The 24321-nt window shown below is 40.9% G+C and overlaps 1 protein-coding gene across 3 annotated transcripts in view; it reads right to left on the reverse strand.

The window, feature by feature from the left end:
- ELF1 (E74 like ETS transcription factor 1) overlaps positions 1 to 24321 on the reverse strand; it is a 115293-nt gene that overhangs the window by 86237 nt on the left and 4735 nt on the right. For 2 of the 3 annotated variants that reach the window (XM_019529836.1, XM_019529827.1), the window contains exon 1: positions 3313 to 3429. The exons of the other annotated variant lie outside the window; for it this stretch is intronic. The gene's annotated coding sequence lies outside the window, so the exon portion shown is untranslated. Of the gene's footprint in view, positions 1 to 3312; positions 3430 to 24321 lie in introns of those variants that run through there. 3 annotated transcript variants of the gene reach the window in all.

A 24321-nucleotide genomic window follows, 5' to 3' on the forward strand; every position in this document is an offset into this window, starting at 1 on the left:
ACCTGGCTGACTGTTCTTCCCAGCAGATGTGTGGGAAGTTCAGGTCCCCCATGACTACCACATCCTTACCCTTCACTACCTCTGTGAGCTGACCCAAGAATTCCTGGTCAAGCTCTTCTCCCTGGTTGGGAGGTCTGTAGGGGCGGCTGGCCCAGGCCGAGGCGGAGTGCATGTCAACCCGGAGCTCCAGGTCTTGTCCTGGGCTTGGCCCTTTGAAGGTGTGAGCCTGGCCTGGGTCTGGCCCAGTCCTCGTTTCTGAGGCAGGTATCTCCATGAGTCTTTGTGTGTGTGTGGCTGTCCTTTTCCTGCTGCTTGGCCAACTGTGCCAAAGGCTAACACAGTTTGCACCTTTGCCTGAGGACAGGTCCAGAGACTGAACTATACTGAGGACTACATCATTTTTACTGTTGAAAAGATTAGTCCCCTCCTATTCAGAGAATAATATATACAGGATCTCACATTATCTTTTGATAAATAAAAAGACCTCAACTTTCAATGCCCACATTCTCTGAAATACAAATATTTAAATGCTCCTCCCTAGACAAAATAAGATTTAGCAAAGCAAACTCTCTCTAAAGCACACCAGTAGCATAAAAAGTGTAATGAGTCACTTACTTTTAGCAAGGTCTCATTGCTTACAAAAAGGATCAAACAAGACTGGTAACATTCACTCCACTTTCTTCCCCTGTAATGACTCACCCCATAGGAAGAAAGTCTCTGCTCTTCTCATATTCAGTGCAACTCAGGTGTTAAAACTGTCAGTGAAAACTACAAAATGAAAGACAGGAAACTACCAAAAAGTAAAAGCTACTTTGGAGATCAAAGTTCCCCCCACTATGAAGGGAAACCTCACATTTTCATTATAAATATTTTCAAATTTTAGCTCACCCAATTTTGCTCTACTTTACTTCGCCCTGTTCACATTCAGACACTCCAGAGAGGAGTAAAATGATTTACATTTAACATCAAACCCAAGAAACTGTTTCCAAAGCTATGTAAGCCTCACAAGCAGTTACAGCACCAGACCAACTACTTTTGGTTTTAATTTGTGTATCTCTTTCTTGTATCAACAGCAAGCCTACAAACTCTTCACTAATCACATTAAACAGGAAAGAAAATAATACTTTTTAGAAGCTCAGACAAGTATTTTGCAGGAATGCCCATGCCAATAGGCTGGTTGGAGTTTTGGATGATGTCATAGCTATGCATCAACTCCCAACAGTTGCAGCTGGGACTTCATCAGTTAAAATAAATCCAGAGAACCCCGCCTGTGGGTGGACAGAAAAAATTGTTACTTTCTTTTTGGGACATACAACATAACACACAGCCTTCAACTGGAAAAATCAATCGTGATCTATCATCATTATCTTTTTTCTCTTCCAGCTTCTTATCTGCCTAGTGGGAGTACTTTAAAGGTTTTTTTTTTTTAAAGTAACTTGGACTCTTAAACTATTTTCCTCAAATTGTTCAAATGTATAGTGAACCAAATGATTCAGTAGTTTTCTTGTATTCAACTCTGCTTCCACAAGGAACTGGAAATTTCCCCTTTAAGTCCTGGCCAAAGGTGAACTAGAAACAGCTGCACTACAGAAGTGTTCTAGATGTTATTATCAAACCACCGCAATCTGGGACTCCTAGTTCAACTTTTGAACACACTAATTCAGCTTTTAGCACTCCAACTACAGGAAAGAAAACCAGCGAAAGGGAGGGAAATCAGTGGGTTTTCCCTTTTGTTAGTTCAAATGGCGAGAATGAGTGTTGTCTTAGTTTGAACGATGAGTCAGTTTCAAAAGTGGACATCAAAACTTACAAAGCTGCTGCAAAGAAACAGAAATCATATACTCCAAGAAATATTAAGTATTCAACAAAAAAACTTCCACAATACAACCTGCTCCTTACTAATTTTACCCATCTCTTAAGTATTTTTCAGGCAGAAGGATACATTGCTCATAATAAACAGGGACCTGTTGAGTGGGATTTAAAAAAAAAAAAGAAAAATGAAACCTAATAAGCTACAGCAGGGTACAAGGAAAGGTAACAGGTGAATGCTGATGAGGACTGAAGAAAACAAAATACCCCAAAGCATGACCATTGGCCTAATAGTTGACTTCTCCCTCTACTCCATTAAATGCCCCAGAAGTAGACATTAAATGATACTAAGTATAATAAGGGCAATATCAAACTAAGTTTTATTCCTCTGTAATTAATTTTTCAGTTTAAAAGGAATTAAACTTTATTTTTAACTGAAAAAATAAAATACGGGGTCCAAAGCTATTTAAAATTAAATAGTGTTTTGACAACTTGCTTCCCATAAGGCCTTCTTGTACAAATACCCCTACACCTAGCCTCATTTACAATACACCTTTCTTCTGTCATATCCAAAGTGCTAAGCTTTGAGAAACAAGTCATATTCAGAGAGACAGCTATGTATAATTTTTATTGAATGAAAAAAAATTAAACTCTTCCTCTATTTTAAATTCTATATTAAAGGGATTTATTAGCCTATTTCAGTAGAAATAAACTTGTAGGTGTGAGGCCATATATAAGACTAATCATCTATTCTTTACATTATGAACCTACTATTAAAGTGGCTCAGAATCGAATCTTAGTTTATCCAGAGCAAATGTCATCATTCTCTGCAGTTTTATGGACTAGTACTTTGTCCAAACTCATTTTCAGAACACCTTGTACTACAAATTAAACAATTAATTTAAATATATGCCCAGTTTTGAACAATAAAGATGTTTTACAGTCAACTTAGTAGTGCTTAGAGTAGTTGGAATCAGCAGCACATTTGAAGCATTAGTTAATACAAGAACGTACCTGAAATGCAGTAGCATTTAAAATGTCAAGGCTTTAAGGCTTATTTCAGGTGTACTGCTGTCAAGTACGGAGAAGCAATGTAATTGCTCTTAACATTTTGCAAAACAGCAAAACACAGTTTACACAGCACTTCCATATAAAATGACCATTTCCTTTTATAATTTTAAAACACCGTGCATGTGGTTGTACGCCAATAGAGAATGCTGTCTTTTTTTCATTCTTACTCTCATGGTCTATCAGAGGTATTTCTGGCATATTAAACATTTATTTAAAACATACTTTGCCTACAAGACCAAAACCCTGCAAGAACTGGCATTCTTTGTTTTTCCCCTGGTACTTACTGCAATCAAGCATGTGACTGAGTTCATACATTAACAGAGGTAAAAAAAGCATACAGCCATGTTTTAGCAACAGGTACACCTCCCCTGCTGTTAATGTGATACACCCCTTCATTACAGACCCAGTGCCACTGAAAGACAAAAAAGTTACCTTAATGTTTTGGAAGGTGTTTGCATAGTCCCAAGAGCCAGAAAGGGAAAAAAGAAATCCAGCAGTTTTATGCAGTTAAAATGGCTACTGTAGATTGGGGAAGTAGTGTCTGTGCTTCGGCTTATGAGTCATACATGAAACCGAGTGTTTCTCAGGGAGGCACGCCCATGTTGCTGTGGGCCCAATTATCCTGCTAGGTCAAACATGCAAATCTGCAGGTATGAGGGGAAAAGAGAACAACTTGAATCATCCAGCCCCACCTTAGCTAGCAAGAGCAAAGGCCAAATAATCTTTGTAACAAACTGGAATTCAGAGTCAGGACAAGGTGTACTTCAGGCTGTTCTAACCCCACATCTAAGAAAGTAGCTAAAAGGCATTCACTTTGTTATTAAGTACTTAAAAGCAAATAAAATACACGTGTATTTTTTTTACAGCAAAGAACAGAAAAGGTACTGCTGGTGTTGACTGGAGTTGTAAAATATGACAGGTGCACAAAAACTTGCTGTGTTTGTAAAACAATGGACAAAGACAGGTTCAATCAATTTACATAATGATGTCAGATTTACCTTGCTTTACCCTCTATTTGTTAATTGAGTGAAACCAGTCTTTGTCTGTGCGAAGAGACAACAAACAAGCTCTAAGTTTAAATAACAATGTAACTTGTTTTTTTTTAATTGATTAATGTAATATTTGTATACAATTGCTCAAAGCACCTGAAACCAGAAGGCTTCGGAAGTAAAGTAAATGATAGCGTATGCAGGATGGGGTAAGCATTGCACACAGTGTAAGATGTGTCCAGGGAGGAAGAATATTAACAAATATTGCTGCTGGTAAACACAAAGCACAAGCCAAATCGGTTATCCTGTGTATTACAGTATAACCATGCAAGGAATCAATGAATTGGACAAGCACCTGGCTGGGGTCATCTTACCCCAGCACTCTTTCCTGTCCAGGGCAGGGGGTCAGACTCGATGATCTAATAGGTCCCTTCTGACCCTAAAATCTATTAAATCTATGAAATCGAGAATGGTTTCCAAATAGCTACCATCCTTACAGTCTTATACTACCAATGTCTAACTTGTTATTCTATATAAATAGATTTTTGGGATAAATACAAGCACACAATTACATTTTATTACATGGTATTCTATTCTACCCTACCCTATTTTTTAAATAAAATAGCTTCTGACGTCTGGTGTTCGCTCTTCAAATTTATAATCCTCACACTAATCAGGAATTATTCAAATGTTTAGATCCTAAGATATACATGCACCATTTCTACTGAAGTCAGCTGGAGTACATGAGCATAGTCAAAGGAAATATATGGTCCCTTAGATTCCCCAATATATTTCCAATATTCTGTCTGTGTTATTGAACTGTTACTATCTATTGTTTGTCAAGCTGTGAGATCAGGCTTAGAGCTGCACAGGACACAGATAAAGGCTCTGTAAGCACTCGGGGCAGTGACTGATCACACAAACACACTGAAATGCGAAAGGACTGAGAACGTTATAACTGTAAAAAGCAGGTTTTGTTTTCAGTCAGGAAAAGGTTAATGTAAGTGTTCTTGTGGGCTAGATTTTGTAGCTTTTGTGGAAAAAAGAATGATTTCAAGGACAGAACCTAGCACAGTGGATGCAGAGGTCATTCTAGGCAGGGAAAAGGGCATGGGAAAAGCACAAACACCCAAGAGGGAACACTGGTGGTGCAAAGAGGCCAACATAGGGCACAACTAAAGGCAAGAGTGAAAGTGTGGAAGAGGGAGCATCATGTATAGCACTGGAGGCAAAAATCCAGATTTTCAGGTGAGTTTAGCAGCTGAATGGAACCATTCCAGATGCAATTGGATCTAATGAGTATGAAACAACATCTACCAGTAATTAAACTATACCTGAGCAAGTCACTTGCTAAGCAAAAGGGATTAATTTTATGTAAGTTACTGTATCTGCTTAATTACTGGTTAAAGTGACACTTAATAATTGAGAAACAAATACTGTTTTGGCTTCCCTCACTTCCAACCCTTACGGTTTCAGTGGGATCATACAAGGAGATATGCAAGGTAGGGCAGAATCTGGTTCTCAGTTTAATATATAAGCAGAGCAATAACCTAGACATAATTTTATGAGTTATTTTATTAAGGCAGACTGCAGTATACCTGAGGACAGGATGAAAAAAAAACAAGCTGAATAGCAATTTCTCTACCACTTGCCAAGTTAAAAAAAAATCAATTAAAGATCCCCATAAAGGAATTTCATTAGAATTCTGTAGCACAGTATGCTTTCATTTGTATTTCTTATTTGAAAAACTCACAGTATTGGAAATGCCACTATGTCACTATAGTCATAGAATATTTTCCAGCTCCGGTGGGAGGCATATTGCACACTCACTCCTTCCATCCACATAATTTTAATGCTATCTTCCTTTGCCCGATAAACAGGAAATCTATTTGGATTCTGCACCGCAAATTCTTAGGCAAAATATGAGAACCCTGAAAAACCTGATACAGGTGCACAAATGCCTTTTTGTTGGTTTTATAAATTTGGTACAATAGATCAGTTATGGCCAAGTCTAGCCAGTAAGCCATAGGTTGCTGACCCCTTCTTTAAGTACTTAAACGACTGCTATTACCGTAGCATTTTGCCACTCAAATACTATGTTCAAACCATGTATCTCCCTTTCTGGGCATTTTTGTATCTCTAAAGAGCTTCTCTTCCCTCTCATCCCAAGATTTACTAGGATCTGATGGATAAATCTTGGAACTGGAGACCAAAATTATAGGTCAAACCTTCAACTCAAAAGGTGACGTAATATTGTCATACAATGTCTTTCTGTGCACACTATATACAGGAAAAGGAGAGATAAACTCCCCTACGTTCACTGCATTTTTTTTCCTAGACTTTAGGCTTTTAGGAAATGGAATTGAAAAATACAAAACAGAAGCATACAGTAGGCACTCTTATTTTTAAAGGCTGGGCTGAGGAAGAGAAAGACCCCTGGTTTGGGGCCCTTCAGGTGATGAGCAAGAATGTTTGTCTTCCAAAATGATATACAAGTGTTATTTCACAAGTTTGCAGTTTAGTCACTCCTGGCCTTTAAAAACTAACCACATGCCTGTATGTCATGGCAGGGACAAAGCAAGTGTTTAAACGGAAACAAATTGAGAGTTAAAGAGGAAAAAAGCTCTGCCACTGTACATTCTGGTTTGCTTCATATGCTTCTTGACAGACACAGCTAACTTGGCTTTTACAGCAACAGATTAGCCTCCTTCAGTGCTGAACTTTACAGCCTTGTACAGTCCAGCAAGTACAGAAGTCTGTGAGACAAGCTCTCGAATAGGCAAGTTAAATATTTATACTTCCCCATTTAAAAATATGTTATAGTTGACTTGATCTCTCACACAAATATGCATATTGAGGTCAAGATTTGCTAATGTGTGAGCCTAAAGTTGGGTACAAAAAATAGGTAAGCTAAGGCCTGCAAAATGCTGAAATTTTAAGGCCTGCGAAATGCTGAAATTTTCACTGTCTTATCAACACTGGGAAATTCATCACAACCTTTTCAGTTATTCAACTATTAAACTATTTCAAAATTGGTAGGATCCATAACATAGAAAAACTTCCATTTTGCCACCATTTCAGTTAAACCTGCTGTAGAGCAAGTTTAATCAGTGGTGTACAAAAATGTTGCTAGCTGTATCCCCTAGGTTTCATCACATTTAAAATTAATTCAGCTGAATCTCCAAGAATCATCTTACAGAGTTTTACCAGAATAGACATAATTATTGACTCGGGTCAACTTTTGTACCAGAAAGCTTGTCTAATGCCTTGCCCAATTATACAGTTGATCCAGTAAAAGAGATCACAAAAAAAATCCAACCTTGTTTCTCACCTACATTAGCTTAGACATGGGGTGCTCAACCTCTGGCCCATGAGCCAAAATGAGGCCAGTGAAGCTTTGCAACCAGCCTGCAGGGCTCCTGGTGAGTCAGGAAATTTAGCAGTGGGGGAGCTAAGACCACCAGCTAAAACCACCACCCCTCCCTGCTGCCAGAGTCCCAAGCCCTGTATGATGAGTTGCAGGAGGGCCATGACCCCGCTCCCACCAGAAGACCAAATCAGGGCCAGGCCACACCCCACTCTCCATGCACAATTGGTTCAGGGCCATGCTCCTGTCTCCCCATGCCTCCCTCCCATAGGTCCAGACCATGTTCCCTTCCCTCCCACTTGGCGAAGTTGGGGCCAGGCCACACCCCATTCCACCCACAGGGCTGAGCCATGCCCCCTCACCTTTGGGGCTGGATCATGCTCCCCCATGGGGCTAGGTTGGGTCATGTCCCCTTTTCCCACATGACTGGGTGGGGACCAGCCAGCCCCCACCTCCTTCCATGCAGCCAGATGGGGCCCCACTGTGCCTGTTCTAGGCCCAGGGAGGAACCAGGCTCTGCCCATCCAGCCTGATGGATGTAAAGGTTAAGCACCACTGGTTTAGACTGATAGCAAGCTGTTAGAAAAAAAAAACATGCAGTAAATAGGACATTATGAGATAGCCACCCATCTGCCAGCACTTCAGGAACAATACAAAAACATTTTGCTTGATGGCCTACATTCAGATCCCTGAAAAGCCCACCTAACTAATTTGGACAGCAAGATCCAAACTTGAGAAACTGAGCAGAACAAAGCCTCTCAACTAATTTATAAAAAATATATTTCCTGCCTCAGGGGGAAAAAGGAGCAGACCCCTGCTAAGGGGATCTGAAGAAGATGGGCATTCCTAGACTGCTTCACAGAGATGGAAAAGGCTTCTGACAAGGCAGTTATGCAGACCTGGTTATTGTTATAAAACTGTTTTTTCTATATAATGGTTTGCACCTACTTTTAGGATTAAAGGAAATACTTTAGTCAAAAAGGTTGTCTGGTCATGTTCTCTTGAAGGGAGTTCTTCACAGAATCAGCTCATTAAACATAGTCTTTACACACGCTAACAAAGCCCAGATCTCCATCTAGAAGTGGAAGAATCACATGAATCACTCTAGGAAAGATCCAGGCTTGAGGCCTGTCACCTGCAGGGTACATGCAGATCAGAGAATGGAAGTTAAGTACAGCTTTAAACAAAATACTCAAAATGGACTTAACTATTTCAGTATCCCTTCCCAACACTCAACACTCACTACTCACTACTCAGACCTTCACTCTGTTTCACTTCTTCACTCAGTTTAGAAAGCATACCACACTGTTACCTGATATTATGCACATACTCCTATCAGTATCTTTAATGGAAGTCACCCTGTTACAACCCACAGGTGTAACCGAAATGCAAATAAATAATACAATGTGAGAAGATTAATTCATGGTTCTCTCTCACCGCATGGAATTCACACTCACAAGGGACAAAACCATTATGTGTAAAGTGATTTTAAATCAAACAGAACAGGGTGGTCCTACTTCACAACAGCTGGGGTCTGCATGTTGCATTGATTGTGGCCCCTGGTTTGCACACCACACACCATTTGGGCTCCCAGGGTCCCTACAGTGCACAGCAACATCAATCCCACCTACCATCATGGGAGCAGTGAGAGCCTTCACCATCACCACCACCATGCAAGCTCCCCTGCTGCCACATAGGTGAGCCCCATCTCACCTCCTCCCATCCCCCTCGCCACGAACACATAAGCAACACAAGCCCTCCCACTGCTGCTGCCACACAATTGAGTCCTTCCATGCCCCTGCCACACAAGCAGCATGAGCTCCTGCCATCACTGATGCGCAAGGAGCACCTCCCCCACTCCCACATGGGCAGCAAGCTTACAGGGTCTCCTCCTACTATGCTGCCTTGTCCGAGACTCTAGCTGCTGAGACAGCAGCAGGTGCAATGGTAAGGCAGGAGCGGCAACTGAGCAGAAAGAAGCCTGCAAGCTGCACTTCAACCCCTCCTAGGTAGGATGCAGCCTATGGGCTGCCAGTTATAGGGTTACCATACATCAGAGTTTTCCCAGACATCACCTCTTTTTTAGCCCCCTGTCCTTGTGTCTGGGCAGGTTTTTAAAATGAGAGAAAATGTCTGGGTTTTTCCTTTGCCTACACTTTTCCCAGGCATGAGCAGCTTGGATGCTTGGGGCTAGGAGCAGTGGGCAAAAGCACAGAGGTGTATGTGTGTGTGTGTGTGTTGTGATTAATGACACCTAGACAGACATGATAGAAGAATCAAAACTGTTGTCACTTCTCCAAACACCTTTTACTTATTCAAGTGTAGTTTAGCTTTCTGTAATTACTTCCTAGTACTTATACATGGAACACCAAACTGACCAAGGAGGCCCAGTATCCTTTTTTATTTCCAATACCTCCTCTAGACCCAGTTCTTTAATGACCCCTGCAACAAATTAACCAACCTTATGGCAAGGCTGATGAACAGATGGAAACAGATGTACCAAAAAATAAAGAAAGCAAATTCAATACCAACAGGAACTCTGGACTGAGAGGCCTCTTCAGCCACGAGTGGAGTCTCCTGAATTTTCAGACAACCATTTATGCAAGGTTTCCTCAAAATCACCATTTTAAACCCTCATGCAACTATAAGGCAAAAAACCAGAAAAGCCAAGAACACTCTAATGCATGATACAGGTAAAAGCAGGGGAGACAAGAGCACTGCCAATGCCCTGACATTGCTACTACAGGGAACAATTTGGTTAATATATGTTCAGAAGATCCTAGGCCTGGGGGGCAGGACTTGCAGGGACAGGGTGTGTAGCCAGGCAGCTGAGATGGGGCTACAGCCAGAAGCAAGATGGGTGGGCTGGAACCGGGGCAAGGGCCAGGACAGAGTCCCAGTTGTGCTGCCCCATGCTCTGTCACAGCTCCCTGCTCCTGGGTTCTCTGCTGAGACCAGCTGGGAGCCACACGGGCAGGGGCTGCTGGGAAATGGAGTCCAGCTGCTGGCCCAATCTGCCATTTTGCCCACCCCTAGGGTTACCATACATCTGGTTTCTCTCGGCCATATCCTCTTTTTTGGTTCTCTGTCCTACTGTCTGGGCAGGTTTTTTGAATCCAAGAAAATATCCGGGTTTTTGGTCTGCCTCTGCTTTCCAGGGCACTAGCAACTTGGCTGCCTGGGAGCAGCAGGCAAGGTGACTGGCTGTCAGGAGTCACATGCTCTGTCTGTGCGCAGGCCCCAGCAAGATACTCCCAGGTAAAAGACACTAAGAGAGAGAGAGTGTATGTATGTGTATGCAGCAGGGCTGGTGGGGCAGGGGTTGCGGGTCAGGAGTGAGGGGCACTGGCAGGGCTGGGGAGGGCAGGCGCTATGGGTCTAGAGTGAGGGGCACCAGCAGGGCTGGAGAGGCTGTGGCTTAGGAATGAGGGGCAAAGGCAAGGCACGGGCATACCACTGCCCCCCCCATCATGTACCCCTCCCCCCCGCCACAGGTGTCCTCTTTTTTGATACTGGAAATACAGTAACCCTACCCACTCCTGCACTACGCAGTCCTCGACAACCTGACCTCAGGGGAAAATTCAATTCTGACCCCAAATTTAGATGCTGATATGATCCTGAAGAGGAGAAGAGTGAGATCCTTTGGCTAAGAACAGCCAAGTTTTCCAAATACCAAAAAGAGCATTAGTACATCCTTATCAGGAACTCCCAGACTCAGTTGTTACCAAGCTCCTTTGCTTACCAAGAGGAAAGCAAAATTAAATAAAATAAAATAAAAAGAAACCCCCAGAAACCAGTCACACCATCTTAATCACTTTACTTGTATACTATATCTTTCCCCCTACTCTTCATCTGGAAAAGTTTACAATTTAAGACCAAAGAAACTGTCCCTTATTATTTTAGGTACTATCCTACCTAGCTTACTTTAGGTGCTATTGTAATTTAAATAATCAATGAATTATTATAGTTAATATTATAAACAATTAGATGATATAAAGATAAAAAAGCTTTAACTATAGAAGACCTTAGGTTATTCACTGTATTCTATAACTACTGGGGCAGAGTAAAAAAACCTGGTCTGTGGTAATAATTACCTGATCTGTGAGCTGATTTAATAAATATTGAGCTAGCGTGACTAGCCTACAGTCCTAAAATTAGTGTAAATGCATCTTTCTTGTGAGTTTAGTGACCTATTCGGTCACTGCTTCAGTGGCAATGCTGTATAGAATAAATTTATTTTATGACTGTAGGCTTTTAGGAAACCATCAACTTGAAATAAAAAACAAACAGAAAAAAATCCCTTGCCACTTCTATGATTTTACTCATATTTTACTTTTTTCAGAAGCATTAATTCACTTGTTATTGTTACATAAGAGTTTCACAAACACCTGAGTGAACTAAGCATGGGATAACACTACTAGATAACACATTTTCCAGAAGGAAGTGAGTTTGATCATGGCCCCAATTAAACAGAACACTAATGATATCAGGAGAGCATCTTGTAGGACATATTTCAGGACTTTATTTCTCCCTTGTTAAATGTGAAGTATTGTTGAGTTTGTTGTTTTTGTTTCTATTTAAAAGGATGTCTGAATTTTTTAAAGATGCTCTGTTGGGATGATTCTCAGCATACATGCCTCACAATTATGGTCAGAGGTGTTAACATGTCACTTAAAAGTTCACTCCCTACTCTCAGCAGTTACTCTATGTCTCTCTCACATAAAATGGGAACCTGAAACCATCTGGAAGCAGATTGTTTATTTTTTCAGTGTTAGTATTTTAGAACTGATACATAAAGGAAACCAAATTTAACAAATGAATAGGGAGAAGCAAGAAGTAAACCTACATTATAGATACATATGGCAACAAAGTCACATAACAACTGGAAACATTTTAACATAACAACTTAATTAGCCTGCACTATAATCCACCAAGGCATCCCCATTAAGCAACTTCAACTATACACTATTTACACTAATGAGGTGTCAATTACATTTTTGGAAGCTGCTAAATATTAATAAATAATACACACTTAATAGAATCAAAATATAATGTGTAAAAAGATGTCACATCTAGATTTATCACTATCAAAAATCATGAATGAAACGTTTGATAAATGTACTCTGTAAGGAATACTATTCTTCATAGCAGCCCAAGCCAAGCACACACCTACACAGTGAAGTTACTGGATGCAGTGTTAGTATTACTATTAGTATTATTATTTGACTATAGGAGGGAGAGAGGAGGAAAACAAGAGGATGGGGTCACAGTGTTCCCTGTCAAACCTTCTCCTAAAACACAGCAGCACCACCCAAACCCAAAGAAGTCTGGATCCAAAGTTGTCAAGATGACCTTCTGTAGCTTGATTTTTTTTTTTTTATACCAAGAAGCCAGGGGGTGAAAGTTCCAACAGCCACAGAAAATACACCACGTTGCAGGAGGTTATTCTTTATATTTTAATTAGGTATAAAGGAATTATTTTATTTAAACTTATTTTAGAAAATGACGATAACCATCCATTGTATATACACATGGGAGTATACACAGAATTAACGGAAATCCGGTTAACCTGGCAAACAAGCTTAATAAATATGGTCAGGTGCTTATGAGAGGGAGCAATGAATTCACACCCAAGTCTTTCTGCATTATGCAGGAAGTGAAAAAAAGGGAGAGAGAATCCTGCTTATAATAGGTTTTACAGCTTCTTTGATTACTGAAGAAAGATAAAGGACACTATAAAGGAGTAAAAAAGACACACTGCATGGAAAATTAACTGGATAATTATAAAAACACTTCTACTGCACATATTGCAATTCTCTCAGTTTGAGAACTGACTGTGAAATAAGAGAGCAGCACACACAAAATGCTTGGTTACTGTTAAATGTAAATGTGAAATGTTTTCAGTTGTAGGATGATCTACACAGGCATAAGCAAAATTAATGAATCCACTGAGGGACAGACATTAAGTGAGGACTGCCGTATTTCTCTTCTGTATTAACCTTGTCATTAAGAATGGAGAAGAGGTAATGGGAAAAAAATAAAGACAAAGGAGAGAAAGCAAAAATCTAAGTTTTCACACAGGGGTATGGATGGCTGGATGACCAAAACTTTGACTTATCACCTGCATTTCAACTTGGATATTTACAAATGCAGAGAGACTATGTACAAGTGTCAGCTTTCCACTTGTTTGTGGTCCTGGTGAATACATATGTTACTGAAATATAGAAGATCAGCTCTGGGAATCAGTCCAAGACAGATTAATCATCTCTACTAAACTGTGTGCCCACAAAAATGAAGCAAGATGGGCACTCCTAGAAGACACCTGTGTGCATGCAGGTCCTGACTTGTACAGAAAGGCACCATCCAAAAAAGTATTTCACTTTTGCATGGCCCTCCTGAGGAACAAGACCATGGACTAGATGTTAAAACTGGCAGAGAATGTTATGGTTCTCTGACCAAAATGCCAATTTTATTTCCAGAAGTCTTGTTTTTAACTGTTCCTCCTGGTATTAAGCCATGTTGAACCACCTCTGTCCATAGTTAAAGGAACCTTTTCTTGCCAAACCTATTTAGAAAACGACCCAGTAGCCCAATTTTCCTTTCTCCTCAGAGTCAGGGTGACTAAATACATTTCTGTTCTTGACATAAAAGCCAATAAACAGTTCTAAGGAAGAAGAAAGAGGGAAAAAAGGATCTGAAATACATTTTCCTCCTTTCACAACAGAAAAAAAACCTGGCTGCTCATTTTCAGGCCAGTCATCAATACTTTATTAAACTAGTTGATTTCATGGCTCTGCTATTCTCTCACCCCAGAACTGACACCACCCAATAACCACTCCATACTTCCTTTTGTCTCTGATCCTTAATTATGTCCAGAAGACTGCTGCCTTCCTAGGAGATCCCAATTAGTCCCAGCTAGTGGGCCTTTTCTCCAGGCAATTCTTAAGGGATGGGAATGGTAACTGGAGTGGGGTAGGGGAAAGAGCAGAAGAGTTCGTTATTCTATGCTCGTTAAAAAAATATCCACTCTTTTGTATCGTGGGAAATGTCAGTCTAAGAGCAATTTTCTAAGTTGTAAGGGTATCGGTATGCACACCTTCAACAGTGAAGAGGAGTCACACCCACATGTTCAGGAATTGTTAAGCAAAATCAACATTGCCTTGCTGAAATCTCACTTAGATTGCTACGGGCACATACAACTGAAAGGGTAAGAATGCAGTCCTTTTGCATTCAATAGTTTTTTTCAGAGACAGCATGCTGAGAGTTTTGCAGGTCAAAACAAGACACAACTGAAAAGTATACAACCTAAACCAACACAATAAGGAGGCAAGTTAGGGGAAACAACATGAAAAAGAAAAAAAAAGTCTAAGTTTTTACATTTGGCTTAGATCTTGTTAGTTCTACACTTGACTGAATTTTCTGTATTTTGTCTTGGTCTGTGGCAAGTGGCAGGGGCCTGCCCAGAGCCTGGGTCAGCTGTGGATGCAAGTAAATACTGTAATCCCTATTAGCTATTTGTTAATAAAATTACTGCAATGACTGAAAGTGACAAAGAGCAAAGCAGATAGAGAACACTACTGCCAAGAATGTTAGTGTAACAAAAAACACTGTATATCCAATAACCATTTATTCAACACTTGCTGAACAGCAAAGGTATAATCTTGTTACCCAGCACAATTTGGTCATGTGAGGACATTAGAGCCCCACCACTGATACTTCTCCCCTCCTCTCAGCTGGAGCACTATAGTAAAAGCCCCTTGACCAGAGCCTTCCTGCCCAATAGTGGCAGGACATGGGCAGGGCTCCCCCTCTACCAGAGCCGGAGAAGGCAGACTGCAGCCCAGCATAGGGAGAGCCCTCAGCACCAAATGCTGCCGCCAGCATGGTTCTACAGGCTATTTAAAGGCTCTGGGGGGCAGATCCAGCCCACAGTTCATAGCCTGCCAGCCACTGATATAAGCTGCAACCAGTCCCATTCTTCCATATCCAGCAAGGCCAAAGCATGAGCTTAGTTCAAGCCTCCAGCTGAAAAGATAAGTGCAAAATTCCACATGTCTATTGATGTTGATATTCTCAAACTAAAACCTCAATCATCCTAACAGATGATCCATGAAAATGTACTTTCAGGTCTTTTGGCAACTGTTTTAGATTTAAAAAAAATATTTGATGACAAGATTTAGGTTCTACCACTTCTACCAATTTTTGGTAAAGATTATCTCATTTGGCAAAGATTTGGCTCATCTTAAAAGTACTAACAGGAATCCCTTATCTAAGCACCCCTCTTTGCGGTATCAATAGTATTAAAGTTAAATTACCTGCATATAGCTTAAGATTTTCTATTCCATATCCTTTTACCATAGTTCCCAATGATTCTACAATTATTTAAATTATCTCTGATTTTTCAATAGGTTTTTCCATATTTTTTCTGTACCTGTTGATATTCTACTAGTCCCAGGGAGAAAAATCAGCCCTGCACTGATTGAGGGCAAACATCTCTCAAGTCTTTACCTCTAGAAAAGAACTATTCCCTCCAACTCGGTACAGGACCAATTGCGAGAGTTTGTTTTAAATTGTGTGTGGGTACTGGCATCTTATTTTAAGCTGCTTGTTACTTTTTCATTTCACATATCTTCTTTCTTCCCCCATGCCTATTTATTTCTCATGTTTCTCCTTCTTTCTTTCTCTTTGCCATAGAAAATTCTTCACCCATCACATACATTAAATCACCGCAGGTCAGAATACTGAAGCTTGAAGTTTGGTACTGCTTTAGTTTTACACAACTTAAGCTCGTGTGATGATGCTCCAATCAGGACCTGGTAGTAATCCACTCATTTGCCTATTTGGTGCCTCTCCAGCTTGTGAGAAGCAGAGTTACATTTCCTGGAAGAAGCAACAAGTCATCCCAGAATTATACAATAAGTGTCTTAGCATTTGTGTCAAAACATGCCCTGTGTAAAAAGAGTCTGAAATATATACTGCAGAAAACAAAGGGGAAAAAAATTAAAATATACATACAATCCCACCTCTCACATCATTCCAATTTTAATGTAATACTTGACTAATAATACTTCAGAACTCCCCACTTAAAAAAATTTATTTTCTGCAAATATTAACAACTCATTATAAAGCAAATAAAGTCATATTTTCTTTCCTGTGCCACCCATACACAAATATATCATTAAATAACTGTCAATCTTTAGGCATCTATAGTCAGACTTTTACTGTTTAATAAATTGCCCATTATTTTATACCCAAAAGGAAGAATATGTAACATTATTCAAATAAATATGAAATCAATTTAATCAACATAAAACTCTATTAAAAGCTACATATACATTTGTTTCAAACCCTGTAACCACTTTTGAAACTGTATTTTCTTATGCCTGAGCATTTGTGATGGAGCAAAAGAAGTGACATTTACTTTAATTTCTGATAAGGTTTTGTTCTGCCCAACATACCTTTATGTAAAAAAGAACACGTTTAATCCAGAATGAAACTTAATTTTACCAAGCATCTAGGCACTACTCTAATACCTGAGGAAAGAATGCATGAGTTTCACCCAATTTTAAAAAGCCCCCAAATATATAGTACCATCCTAACAAAACATGCTATATTAATTCTGAAATCTATATTAATTCTGAAATCTAGAAAATACTTTTTTTGGAATCCTTGAGGTAACTTCCATTAAGCAACAATTATCAGCAATATAACCTGTGCCTTGTGTAGCTGGATTTTTCTTATTCTTACACTAATCCTAAGTATACATTCAAACAAACTAATATATCTATATTATCTATATGTATCTGTATCTGTATATTCAGTGTGTATGGAGACTAGGACAGTGAGATCCCAGTCAATGACAGGTGCTCCTTGATACTACAGTAATACAAATAGTAGTAGTAGTAGTAGTGGTAGTGAGGAAGATGATGATGATAAAATGAAAGAATGACAGACTAGACTAGAATCACCAGGCAAGCTTGGTTCTGGTCAGGTAATCAGCTGGCCACTACCTGGTGACGGTTGCGGGAGAGGCCCAAAACATCTGCCACCCAAGGTGTGTGCTAGGTAAAGCCTATGGCTAAATGGGCCTGCTCCAAGAGGGAGCAAGGCAATACAAGTTGTCAATGCATGAAAGAGACCCTGTGAGAAGGGGTGGAATGTGAGAGGTCCTAGCCAGAAGAGGGCAGTATGAATATGTGTGTCTGTGGCTTGACAATGAGGGCTAAGCTTGGTCCAGCTGTATGCCGGGAGCATTGTTGCCTGGATGCCATCTGCAAGGCTTGGGCTGCAGTGTAGGGGAGGAATTCAACCACAGATAGCACCCCTTGGCATTGGGGTAAGAATGGGCAGCTTCCTGTCTTATTAGAACCAATTAAGAAACAACAAGGCATGGCAGGCAAGGAGGAGAACAGTTGGCCCAGAAACAGATGGGCGGGCCAATGGTAGACTGGCCCCGAGAGAGCCCCCTGTTATGCTTGGGAGCTATACTAATCAAGTATTGGACATTATGTAGTAGGGCAGTGAATGGCTTGAAGATGTTTCTTTCCTGCGCACACAAGCTAAGAGCAAGAGAAAGCACTGCATAAGCTAATGTGTCAAGTTACTTTTCTGAGATGGTGTACTTGACTGCAATAAATGCTGAAGCACTCTTTAGGAATTTGGCAGTTGTCTCATTTGTGTTGTGCTCATCTTCAGCAAAGGAAATAGAAGAGGGAGGGAGAAGCATCAAGAGTGGTGCCAAAAAGGTACTGGAGATGAGCCTTTCCTGCTCACATCTTACTCAATCCAAATGGCTGTGTGAAAGCAAGGAATGTCCTTGGATTTAAGAAAAATGATTCTGAGGCGCACGTTAACACCCACATCTGTACTTTATTTACTTAGATGTATATCTGTGGGTAGTTGAACCAAGCAATGTTCCCACTAAAAAACAAGTCTTTCTAAAACTACTTTACACTGTGCTCTCTTTCTATAGGTATCTATTCTACTGTAGGTAGCACATGAACTAATGCTCATAGGAAAGTAAGACTAGAAGGGATTTCTGGAGGTCATCTAGTCCAGTGTGGACCTAACGTTTTGGCAGGCATACCACAAATTAGCCCTGCACCCTCCCTGAGTGCCACTCCAATCCCCTTACCTGACCTGCTGCTCTGCTTTCTGCTCCCTTCCCTATGCTCCCTGGAAAATCTGCTTTCTGCCCTGTGCTCCCTTCCTGATTTGATGCTCTTTTTTCCTGCTCCCTGACCTATCTGCCATCGTGCTACCTGTCTTATCCCCAAACTGCTGTGTGGCATATATAACAGATGCCCATCCTTGGCAGCTGGGCCACCCGTTACCTAGCCCAACCTTTTGTCTGAGGCAGGATCACTCCTATCCAAACCATTCAATGCAAATTGCTGTCTAACCTTTAACTAAAACTATGCAAATCAACCCTGTCACACAACTACAAGGCACAGCACTCTAACCTGTCACAGGAAAACCAGGGGGACAACAGCTGCTGCAAGAGTTGTTAATATATGCTTGAAAGAGCTCACACTGTTTCATGCTGGCTTAGTTATTGTTTCTCCAGTAGTATATACTATTATTGTTTATCTGCTTACTAAATATAATTATTGCTGTGCTTCTTTTTGTGACAAAATTTATTTCCTTCTGACATTTCATATAATAGTAACTCCCCTATAAGAGAACAATGTAAACTCCTTTTTCTTTTCCATAATTTAATCATGGGAGGTAGATCCTTTGGTTAAGTTCAACCTCAGGCTTTTTGACTGTATTGATTCAGTCTTCGCAGGTTAGTCTAAGCTGCATACATTGAACTGATAAGCAAGTGAATGGACATTCACTTTAGATTCTAGAAATGCAGCCACATGCCTGCAGTGGCCAAGACCAGAAACCAGCGGGGGAGGGAGGGGGCGCTAGAGCATGCCTCCCTGCTCAGCTGGAAGAGACAGCTTGGGACAAGACTAGCCTGCCCACCCTGCAAGGGGTGGTTATGGGGGAGGTACAAAGAATCCTGGGATGATGGGGCACTGTGAGTTAACTTGAATCTGAAGGGGATCTGGGACCAAAGATCAATAAACTGATTTAACCTAAATCAGTTAAGTCTGATACTACATCCCATCCAGGTTTATCTTGGCCATTTTGAAAGTGGTTTATATGCAATGAATTTCTGTTGTGTTACAGATTTGAACTAGCTTCCTATCACTTATACTGGTTTATGTGTAATTTCTACCCCTAGTCCTTCAGTTGCCTTCCATACAGTTTTACCCCTCATCACTCTTTTGACTGAACCCTGAACTGGCTTCTTCCCCTTATGGGGAATCTCTTACAAAACTGAAGACCGAAAGAAGAGTTGGAGTCTCATTCAGTACCCATATCCTTCATTGCAGTGAATCTTTGGAGATCCACAGCAGGCTGTAGAATACTGCAATTTTTCTGCACCAGCAATTCTATTTATGTCTTTCTCAACAGTCAAGGGGCGGGGGGGACCTGACCTCTCAGACTTGTGAAGTGGCATAAGCTACTGAAGATATCAAGCAACAGCTTCTCCTAAGGCAGCAACAAATGTTGAAACAGAAGCTGTAGCAACAGATACCACGTGAGCAGCTTTCTGCAAGTGGAATCCACAAAGTGTTCACAGCTTCCTCTTCAAGTACTTGCATTAAAGCCACAGAACAAAGTTAAGAAAAGATTCAGCAACTGGAGCTCTAGCAGTGGCATTAAAGGCATAAAGCAGGTTTTCTTTTAAGGGAGCAATACACTAAACTTCTTTTAAATGCTTGCATGGTCAGGGACTTTTGACTTTCAAACCACTTAATTACCTCAGTCATATTAAGGAAGGAAGGGGGAAGGAGTTTACATGCTTGTGTTTAGGCATAAAATCCTACAACAGAACTCTTTATGAACCACTGCACTGTAATCTGCATATGTGGACTTAAGCCGTGCACTTTATTGGCAGAGAAAAGGTTGCCACATACCAATGTAACTCAATCAGAGACACCAAACTAATTCTGCAGAGCAAGCTTGACTTTTTCAGTCATAGGCTATAGCTAGTTAGGCTTTGGATTGAGTTGGAAGTTGCCTTGGTGTCAAAGGAAAGAGATACTTACTTGTTGCTTTGTATAAAAGCTTTAAATCAAGAACTAAACTTTTAAACTAAACTTTTTTGGGAAAGCCACTGTGACATTCAACATTAATAGAGAAAAAAAAATCTCTATGAAGATACCTTAAGCTACTGCCATTCCTGCCTTTTGTTTATTTGGGAGGGGAGGGATGAGAGACAGTGAGGTAGAGAACACATTGTGTATGCTAATTAATATGTTTATCAGGCGCCTGGGATCAAAGTTTTTTCAAAATCTAGGTTTTCAGATGTCACCCTAAGACTTCATTCGATACCCCACAATGGTCATTGTAGGTCATTTTGCACCATTGAGAATGGTGCAATGCAAAAACAACACTACATCATTTCAGAACAAATCAGACTTTACAAACAGACAAGGCACTACAAAAGCACCTCTAATAATGTACGATTCATTGTAAAATTAAAAGAGCTAGCAAAATGGCAATCCAGTGGAAAAATTACATGCACAATCTTTTTCTGAAACCCTTGTTATCTTTTCTGTATTAATCTTAATTTCATCAAAACACTAAAAGATGTACAGGAAACCTTCAGTATTTGCGAATGCTGAATCCACATTTTAAATACACTTTAAACACTAATACCCCAACCACTGGGGGCATTGCATTCATGAACGCAGTGCCCTATTCATGGATTTCACCGTTCGCAGGGATCACAGGAATGTATCCCCCACAAATGGCGAGAGTCGCCTGTATTCAGAATGTACTACTTTAAGTTTCAATTTTTGCAAGTTTAGTAAGAATTTTATGAAACACAAGGTCTACAGCTTGTGTAAATCTGGAAACTTCTTGTCCAACCATATTTTTGTTAATGAGCTAACTGAAGTCAGTAGGGTAGTGCTGCTGGTTCTACCCAATTTACAGTTAAGCCACATGAGCAAAAATGGACTTTTTTATTATTATTATTCATATGGGTTATTAACAGGGATCCTGGTTTTCTCTGAAAAAAAAGCCCCAGTTTTTGGATTAAAAAAAAAGAGTAACCCAAAATCCACATTTTTCCATGATTAAAATGAAACGTGTGTGTGTGTTAGTGGCGTTCCATTTTAATCGTGGAAAAATGTGGATTTTATGTTACTCTATTTTTAAATCCAAACATAGGGGATTTTTTTTTAATAAGAGAAAAACAAGCTCCCTGGTTATTAAATACTTATATTTTCATAAAGCAACTCAAATGTGAAACCATTCTAAGGACTAAGCTCTAAGAACATAATTTTGCAAATATTTAATGTGAGAGCATTTCAGTGGAAGAACTCACATGCTTGCAGGGGCAGAGCCAAAGTTAGATAGTAAAGATTTATCTTGACTTCTTTAACGTTCTTTAAATGAAGAAAAAAATGGAAAGGCTTCTGATAACTTTACTATCTACATGAATTACGTTTCTGATTTAAAAATATTCACAAGGCATGTTAAAAACTAATATTTAAAGAGTGAACCAAGATGTACAAAAGCATATCTATTAACTGGATTATTATGTGAGATATTACAGAGGCATCAATCAGATCAGTGTGTAGTATCACCATTTACAACACAGCACTCTGGCACAACAAAATTAACTTAGGACAGAATGTCAGATTTATTGTTTTCTTGGATCAGAGCTTCAAAATAGATCTGGGGATTAAGACTGAGGCAATGAAGAGGAGATGGCACTATACAAATTATTTATTAAGCACAGCTCCCTGGCCAAAGGAGACCTGCAGATAGTCTGTTCTAGTATATGAAACCTAGGACATGTTGTGGGTTGGACAAAAGGTGACTACTGACCAACTGACATCTCACCAAATTCATTCACATCTTAAAAGCTATGCAATCATTAGAAGACCATCCACAAAACACTCAAATGAACTTCCTTCCCAACACCTTCTGGGGTAAAAGAAGCTCAGTGGAAATGCATCTATGCTCCCTTGTCTCTAACCTGCACCAGAAGGTTTAGTTTTTATAGGGCTGCTAGGTAAAATAATAATCCAGACCTGTTTCTCTGTAATCCTTAGAAGGCATAAATTAGACAAGATTTGGTTTCTAAACAAGGAAGCTTTCTTATCTCTGGTATACAACTAGTTCACCATTAAATGGAGTTTTCCAACCTAGAGGGCATACCATAAGAGATGCATGGGGGGGGCACGTGCCATCCCAGATTTTTGCCCCAATGGTGGGGCACAGGGCTGCAGTAGGGATGGCGGTGGTGCAGAGTTGTACCCCACCACTGTGAGCAATTAAGTAATATTGTCTGTGTGGTACACACTGGCCCGTAAAACAGGCCCAGCACACAGTTATGTGGCACATACTAGCTCTTAAAACAGGCCCCTGCCGGTTACATCGGGGAAGCTGTGAATGCAGCTGGCAGCTCCCAGGTCTGGACTTGTAGGCAGGGGGGTGGGGGGAAACATGGGACAGCAAGGCCTATTAAAGCTGTTGGCAAGTGGACTCTGGCCACAGGGGGTGGGGACAGATGGATGTGAACACACATGCTAAAGCTGTAGGTGGGTTCAGGCTTCCATGCTGGTCACAGTCCCAGGAGGGAAGGAGGGAGAGGAATGTGGCCCTCAACAGGTCACAAAAACTCATGAAGTGACCCTCAAATCCAAATAATTGCCCAACCCTGCTCTACAGTGTCCCTGTCCTACCTTCTGCCTGACTTCAGACTAACAGAGCTAATCACCTCTCTACTGCAAGTACCATTTGAAAAACATAGAAAACGTAAAATGAAAGATGTGAAACAATATTTTTAAAACTATCCATCTCAATTTTCAAAAACTGCTGAGCATCCAACATCTCCCTTTGATATCAAAGGGACATACAGAAACCTCAGGTCTTTTGGAAAATCAGCTGGCTTGCCATATTTACTTGAATAGAAGATAAGGGTTTTTTTCCCCCAATTGGCATGGGGAAAAGCCTCTTGCCTTGTAATTGCATACAAGGAAATCTCACTAAATGCACTGTCTATCATTAAACTACCAAAAGCAGCATATGCTCAGCAATGGAAACCAGCTATGAAACTGATTAAATGCAGCCAACACTTAACATGACTAAAACATATGGCCCACATGCACAAACATGCTGACGGGACCCTACTAGGGATGTGGACAGTTACACAGTTAATTAATTAACTGATAAGCCCAGTGATAACCAGTTTTAACTTATCAGTTATCATTTAGCAGGGGGCAGCAGGCAGTCTGGCAGGGAAGCAGTCACACAGGTCCTCCAGCAGAAACTGGAAGGTGGCAGAGCAGGCAGGAGGGAGGAAGGAGTGAGGAGGAGGAGGGGGAAAGGGAGCAGGAATTAGTACCTATAGATAGGTTGCCTCCCACCTGCCTGCCGCCTGCCATCAGCAGCCTGGGCTTTGGGAAGGCCCCTGCTGCCTGCCATAGAGCCAGGACTTCTTGAGGCAGGCAGAGGGAATTTGCAAGTAGCTGTGAAGAATATAGCCAACTGAGAAATTATTTGGGCCCCAGGGCCACTTAGGCAGTTTTGGTGAACTGTCACAGCCACGCCCCCCCTTCCCCCTCCAGCCCCCGCACCAGCTCACCAAAACTCCCTAAGGCTACACTGAGCTGGGCAGGTGGCTGGGATGGGGCTGCAGACAGGCAGGGCAGGAAGCAGCATCCAGGAGCAGGATGGTCAGAGCTGGGATCACAGGGCTGTGGCAGCATGGGGCCAGGACCCAGAGCAGAGCCATGATCCACTCCCCACATGCCCCTGCAATGGGCACCAGCTCTGTAAGCAGGAATATGCATGAAGCAGATCGCAGCTCTCCCCCAGACCTTGGGCCCACACTGTCACCACCCCATGATTTGGTAGATGTCATAGACAGTAGGGCTGAAAGGGACCTTGGAAGATCATCAAGTCAAGCCTACCACCCAAAGGGCAGGAAGTCAGCTGGGGTCATAGGATCCCAGCAAGATAAGCATCCAATTTTTTCTTGAAGGTGTTCAATGTAGGTGCTTGAACCAC

This window comes from Crocodylus porosus, unplaced genomic scaffold, assembly GCF_001723895.1.
Source record: "Crocodylus porosus isolate Cpor-Errol unplaced genomic scaffold, CroPor_comp1, whole genome shotgun sequence".
NCBI lineage: Eukaryota > Metazoa > Chordata > Crocodylia > Crocodylidae > Crocodylus > Crocodylus porosus.